This window comes from Mizuhopecten yessoensis, unplaced genomic scaffold, assembly GCF_002113885.1.
Source record: "Mizuhopecten yessoensis strain PY_sf001 unplaced genomic scaffold, ASM211388v2 scaffold1707, whole genome shotgun sequence".
Lineage (NCBI taxonomy): Eukaryota > Metazoa > Mollusca > Bivalvia > Pectinida > Pectinidae > Mizuhopecten > Mizuhopecten yessoensis.
Window position 1 is genome coordinate 201,452 of NW_018404181.1, and position 7,942 is coordinate 209,393.

The 7,942-nt window shown below is 34.7% G+C and overlaps 1 long non-coding RNA gene across 1 annotated transcript in view; it reads right to left on the reverse strand.

Moving 5' to 3' along the window:
* The window catches only part of LOC110466796, a 42,704-nt gene extending 34,762 nt beyond the window's left edge, over nucleotides 1-7,942 (reverse strand). Inside the window, exon 1 of the long non-coding RNA XR_002464777.1 lies at nucleotides 7,846-7,942. This is a non-coding gene — a long non-coding RNA (uncharacterized LOC110466796). The remainder of the gene's footprint in view (nucleotides 1-7,845) is intronic.

A 7,942-nucleotide genomic window follows, 5' to 3' on the forward strand; every position in this document is an offset into this window, starting at 1 on the left:
GGGGTTGGAGAGAACAAAACACATAACGGGGCGGGGATGTTATGAGAGGGAGAGAAGAAGTAATATTTGTATATAAGTATATAAGCAAGTATTCTACAGTGTCATATTTAAAACCAGAGTAGACTTAACGGATTTGCTTTTGACGCTCGCCATGATGTGCTTATTTCAGCTCACCGCGAAAATGTGGACATGCTTTGTTTTCATATGTATATATATTTTGGTAAACTTAATATGCATACATATACAATAAAGAGTATTGCGCTTATACAGGATGAAAGGAATTAAATTAAATTTCTCTCTTAAACGACTCTAAATATGTTTAACGATATTTATCACAGAGAAACATGTTTTATGGGGATGTTTCATTTTTTCTTCAAAACAACGGATGCAAAATTAACTTTGCTATCGCTATACTGATTTATCGATAAAAACCTTTGTTATTTTACAAAAGGAGAATGAGTAGCTATTTTAGGTATGATAGCTTTTAATCATCATCAATTGATATACGTTTATGTACAAAACGTCCAGGTTTGAATAGTTATCCAGTGTTTATGTGACTGGCAATAATGATCACAGACGGTATGGCGAAGGAGAAAGCAAGCCTATATTATTTCATGAGGAATTTTAATGAAAACCTCGGCAGATGATGTTTGCTGAGACTTGACTGAAAGTCTTACCTCTGCTTTACCTCAACAACAAAATAAATATGAACAATCAATCCAGAAAGACAACGACAGCAACGGAGGCGAACCCACCCTCGAACTAAAAGGGTTATGTTTTCGATAAACATATCCACGTTGAATCCTATAGAAAAGTTCTTGTTCCTAATTATCAGAATGAAATATCTTTGTAATTGTAAATGTTAATTGTCATGAATACAATATGGTTTTAACAAGAATATGTCATTAGAAAACCGAAGTATCCCCGTTTTGCTGCAGCGCGATCGCTATGGTCAACACCAAAGACATCAGACTAGTCTAATAGTATCATGCGCTAGGTGGCGCATATGTCAGTGGTTCAAAGAAGATATGTAAAGCAATAGTACAACCATTGGCCATCGAGGATGAGGAGAAACCAAAGCAGAAAAACTACGAAACTAATAAAGCTGATTGGGAACCTTCACAAAACCAGAATGTTGCGTTACGGTAAATACATCGTGAACCTTAGTAAACACGAGGTCGGGAAGGTCACGTATTGTCTGTAGCTGATCTAGGAATTAAAGAAACAGTCATACAAATGTAATGACCGTGTGAATTCTAAAGGAATTAAAGAAACACTCATACAAATGTAATGACCGTGTGAATTCTAAAGGAATTCAAGAAACAGTCATACAAATGTAATGACCGTGTGAAATCAAAAGGAATTAAAGAAACAATCATACAAATGTAATGACCGTGTGAATTCTAAAGGAATTAAAGAATAAGTCATACAAATGTAATGCCCGTGTGAATTCTAAAGGAATTAAAGAAACAGTCATACGAATGTAATGACCGTGTGAATTCTAAAGGAATTAAAGAATAAGTCATACAAATGTAATGCCCGTGTGAATTCTAAAGGAATTAAAGAAACAGTCATACGAATGTAATGACCGTGTGAATTCTAAAGGAATTAAAGAAACAGTCATACGAATGTAATGACCGTGTGAATTCTAAAGGAATTAAAGAATAAGTCATACAAATGTAATGCCCGTGTGAATTCTAAAGGAATTAAAGAAACAGTCATACGAATGTAATGACCGTGTGAATTCTAAAGGAATTAAAGAATAAGTCATACAAATGTAATGACCGTGTGAATTCTAAAGGAATTAAAGAATAAGTCATACAAATGTAATGCCCGTGTGAATTCTAAAGGAATTAAAGAAACAGTCATACAAATGTAATGTCCGTGTATATTCTAAAGGAATTAAAGAAACAGTCATACAAATGTAATGACCGTGTGAAATCAAAAGGAATTAAAGAAACAGTCATACAAATGTAATGACCGTGTATATTCTAAAGGAATTAAAGTAACAGTCATACAAATGTAATGACCGTGTGAATTCTAAAGGAATTAAAGAAACAATCATACAAATGTAATGACCGTGTGAATTCTAAAGGAATTAAAGAATAAGTCATACAAATGTAATGACCGTGTGAATTCTAAAGGAATTCAAGAAACAGTCATACAAATGTAATGACCGTGTGAAATCAAAAGGAATTAAAGAAACAGTCATACAAATGTAATGACCGTGTGAAATCAAAAGGAATTAAAGAAACAGTCATACAAATGTAATGACCGTGTATATTCTAAAGGAATTAAAGTAACAGTCATACAAATGTAATGACCGTGTGAATTCTAAAGGAATTAAAGAAACAGTCATACAAATGTAATGACCGTGTGAATTCTAAAGAAATCAAAGAAACAGTCATACAAATGTGATGCCTTTGTTCACTTCTCAAATACAAGTGTCGTCATGGGCATCAACATTGCAACAGTTCAATTGATTACAAGGTCACGTGTGCAGACCTAATGGAACCCCTAGAGAAGATCGTCATTGGATGTGCATTCGGACACTACTGTATTAGATACCTTTCCAAGCATATCGAGCATTACCAAGGTTTACTGAGGTGACACTTTTTCTGATGACATTGGAAACCTGATTGGAGACTTCGTAAACTGATTGTTTATGAGTCACATAAGTCTGAAAGGCACAGCTCTCCGGTATCCTAGACTTTTATTATCCACTACAAGTTTCTCAAATCAAACATACCACAGTAAGTCAGATACAAACAAGCTCTTAAAGGCATTCTAAACATATTGCTGTCAAGCTTTTCAACTAAAAGAGAACGTTAAAACATCAGAATTTAGAGGGCATCGGTATAGCTCCTATATCAGCATGCTGTTCTTGTTCTACCTCTGTATGGACACGCAGTAACTGACAATCTAAATATTATCAAAAAATGCAGCAAAGATGAAAGAAATTCACAGAAAGGATCCAAAATTTCGAGAGATTCCTACTATTAACTCCTACTATAAATTGGAATGTGGATTTTAAGATACTGATAGCTTCTGTGGAGGACTATGCCAGACAATGGACAACACGAGAGTTGATAGATTATGTGAAGGACTATGTCAGACAATGGACAACAGGAGAGCTGATAGATTATGTGGAGGACTATGCCAGACAATGGACAACACGAGAGCTGATAGATTCTGTGGAGGACTTCCCCAGACAATGGACAACACGAGAGTTGATAGATTCTATGGAGGACTATGCCAGACAATGGACAAACCGAGAGCTGATAGATTCTGTGGAGGACTATGTCAGACAATGGACAACACGAGAGTTGATAGATTCTGTGGAGGACTTCCCCAGACAATGGACAACACGAGAGTTGATAGATTCTGTGGAGGACTATGCCAGACAATGGACAACACGAGAGCTGATAGATTCTGTGGAGGACTATGCCAGACAATGGACAACAGGAGAGCTGATAGATTCTGTGGAGGATTATGCCAGACAATGGACAACACGAGAGCATACTGAGTTGGTTACTCTCAGAATGACTACATCCATCAGGTTTAGCATACAAATAAGAAGATGCAGCCTGAAATCCAGATGGACTCAGATGGCCAAACCACTCTCAACATTCTGCATGCTGAGTATGTAGTTGTGTCGGCAAAAACAGCATGTACGATCTTTACCCGTGCCTGTAATCATTATTACATTTCCTGCTTACAAAAGAAAAAGACTTGTTTTATAACAAAGGAAACCCTATATATACATTTTCAATTTTGGAGAAAGACAATTAGCTAACCACGCTTCTGTACTATATATTGTTCAATAAATAATATTCCCGCAAACTGGAGTGTTTATCTCATAGCCTGACCGACAGGAAAACTTTTCCTTCAATGTTTAGGATTCCGAAACATCACAAGAACCCATATAAACTTTCGTATCGTTGGCTCAACCAAGTATAAACAATGTTTTATCGCTGAGTTGTATAACCAATCATTTATAGCTACGTCCGTGATAGATGTTGACTGGTGACTGATTAACTCACAACACAATGTTTTCTAACATGCAGGTTGAGGAAGACTATGAACACCTTTTATGATCAACATCAGGATTCCATTGTGAAATAGGACTATTTTTCTTGTATGAGATTAAGTTCGATGATATTATTGTGTCCGTAAGTGTGCCTTGTTGTTTCATCGCCACTATCCCGTTCTCTCTATTTGTCACCAGTATAAGTATGTTTGTATTATCTACACTAGTGTGTATTTATTCATAGAGAACTACTCTATCATAATTTATAATAACAACACCGATACATTTATATTTACAGTAAAACTATTATAGCATGTATACTTTAACACGAATTTAACTTGTTTATGCATTTTGACCCGCCATTCTAGTTCAACAGAATCATTATCATGTTCTCGCTCAAACAATGGCGCTAAAAAGGCCGTGTGTAGATCTCCGCTAGTCGTTAGCATTGTTTCATCAGTTATCAGTTCTTAATTACAGTATAAGGCTCGAATTTCCAATGTCAGAAGGCATGGTTGCAGACGATTAGTCAAGTGTGACAAAAAGGTGTTGAGAAAAAAGTAGTACCTTGTGTATGACGTCATCAAAATATGGTCTCATATTATCGGTCTATCACGTGATAGACTGTGAAAACAAACCAATGAAAAAGAGTGTTACAAACAATTATAATGATTCAAATGATTAGACTAGATAATAGTTAGATCTGTCGATGTATAGACCGAAAATCGAGGTGCATTCTGGTTATAATTTTGTTTAAAGTATCAACTTTATCCATCCATATATAGTTACAATAACATAAGTATTTTATGCCAACCTATTGATACCAATATATTTACATTTGCTCTATATTGCCACTATATAACACTATCAAGGCCAGTTCCGTGTTATGAGACCATAACACAGGCGTACAATCTACAATATACAACCCTGTTCCGTGTTATAGGACTATAACACGGAACAGAATGCTGTTTAATGCATAAACAAGTATGCGCACTACATACCATTTAGAACAATTTGTGACTTTTCCTGATATATAGACACTTTTTTACTCTAAACTTAACAGATATTTATGCACAAGATAGCTCCCGGGGAGAGCTACCCAGCAGCCTTCTGAGAGGGAGATAGGCCTAGTTGTGTTCAGCCTTCTGAGAGGGAGATAGGCCTAGTTGTGTTCAGCCTTCTGAGAGGGAGATAGGCCTAGTTGTGTGCAGCCATCTAACAAGGGATTATGTTAAAGTTACGTGACTAAACTAGGATGCCATAGGTGGTCACTTTCCATGTTAATTACCTTCCGGCATTCAATTTTTGGCCTGGCAATTTAGTGGTGGAGCGGTTTTTTGAGTAAAACGGAAGAATAATAATAATGGTAATCTCGTAATACAATAGTACAGATCTTACTGATTTACAAAGGCAATTACTATTTAAGAGTAATTGGATCATTTTTTATTTCTATTTAAAAAATGTAAAACTTATATCTACAGATGTCCTGGTAATCTAAATAATACACAAATGCATATATTGAGATTACTGAAAGGCATCAAGGTTAATCATTAATGTGAATTATTACTTGATTTTAAATGAAAACGTTAAATTAGTTTTCGGTTGGCAACAGAAATGCAACAATGCCATTACTTTTTTTGTTTCATTATCATAATGCTAATATTGTAACACGTGACAAACAATGCATAATGGTTTACTGTTTTATTATCTTAAAGAAAAGTCTCTTCAAACTTCGATTGAATATGTTTAAGTTAAGAACCACATTCTAAACACTGGATAAAAAAAAAAGTGAATAGAAAAGCCTTGAAATATTGTTAATAACGATTAATCCAATAACAACATAATTGAATAATCGGAATAAGATCCATCTGTTTGGTAGGAATAATAAAAGCTTAGTTTATTTTAAACACAAACAGTAATTGAAAATTTATTTTGCGAATAAAATATTTACTCATTTTTACCCATTTAAACATGTAACCCGTTCCCCCGACTGCCTGCAGTATCCGAGTGCTATGTGGAGTATATAGTCTCTCCATGATTTTTGACAGCTGACTTTACTGATACAGCCCACTGTGGCTTAGTGAGTTGTTTTCAGCGGTTTAGAGTCCAGACACCGGTCATTTAACTCTTTGATTGACAAATGAAACAGACATTTTGGAAAGCTCGCAAAATAAGTTTTCAATTCCTGTTTATGTTTAAAACAAAGTTATTCTTTATTATTGAATACTGAAACAATTACGTTTCTTTATTCTTTGTTTGCCGTAAATAATTGCTGTCAGGAGCCCTTGTTCTACAAGGTTTTTTTTTTTAGATAAAGATTTGTTAGCGGTAAGACTAATCGTAGAATTTAACTTGTAACAATAAACACTTCAGACAGCATAAACTCGAAACTATGGTTACAATATGTCGCTGATTGTTTTATCGTATAGACACAATAATAATTATAATAAACGAAATGTATCACAAAAAGCATTGTCTATAGATTTAAAAATGAGGTGTTGTAATTATAGGGTACAAGGAAGATTATTTACGGGACTAGCTGAGGGTCAAGGTAACGATACTAGATACAAGAAGCTTTATAAAAAGTCATACATATCAACATGGAACATTAGCTATTGAGAGCTATTATTCAACAAACACAAGTTAATAATATATCAATACTATAATGTAATGGTAGTAATGAGTTATATATATTATCACAGACAATTTCTTTTACATTTACAGAATAAGCACACTGCAGTTTCACATGAATGAGATTTGATGAATTTCTAATGAAATGGTCGCCCTTTTCCCGATTGTTTATCTTCATTATAACATAAGTTTTACGTCATGTTTTCTATAAAGAACCTCTACAGACGTATAGCCAAAGTTTCATCTGGCCCTGATAACAGACTTAGACATTTTAACAGTTCCACACTAGACATCTATTTGTCAAAATGTCTAAGTCTGGTGTCAGAGCCAGAGGAAACTCAGGCTACATAAACATACTTCAAACGGTTTAACATTGGCTTACTTAGTTGGGGTTTCGCTGTTACTATACAAAAGGACAATTAAAAAGGAGTTATTTAAGATTTTCTACGAGAGTAATATTGTTTATTGTGAGTTACTTTGACATCGCGTAAAATCGAAAGCGGTTGACCGATCCCCAATTGCTATAAATAAATGGTAGACAAAGACATTTAAACATTAGCGTTTAAAGATGCTTAAGTTATAATATCTGGCCCCGTACTTCATTTCTGCTGGAAAAAAGGGACCAACATATCTTGTATGATGTATAAAATTTATGATGAAATTGACACAGAGTATTTTATAAATGCCTTACATATGATTCGCAATTACTCCGAAGCCTTTGTTTTACTCCGATTTTAATTCGCTAACTTAAACCGTTAAACAATATCATTTGACAAAACTGCGGATTTTTTGTTTCACCATTATCATCTGTTGACTTAAGCGTTGACAATCATTTTATAAAGCTACGCAACACTCGTTTCGCAATTGAAACCTGTCGACGCCAATATTTAACAATATGGTTTGATATAGCTACACGAATGTTCGCTTCACCATTGAAATATGTTGACCTTAAGCATTTAAACAAAATCACAAATATAATTCCCAAGCCATGTTTTATCTTGTCAACTGATGACTGAAATGTTGAACATAATTTAACAATACTACACTACTTAAGCTTCACAATAGTTATTCGTGGACTAAACTTCTTTCACAAGATAAAAATTGTCATTAACAATAAAAATGTTGAACATTGCTCCTGACAAAAAGTGACTGAAAAGTAACGCGAGATGACAAAGATAACGTACCTGTAAAGTCTGATGTCACGCGCCCCTAGCCTCCTCGGGTACAATAGCTGATCTGTGGGAACGTTAGCTTCTCCTGGACGCCTTTATATGTGCGATA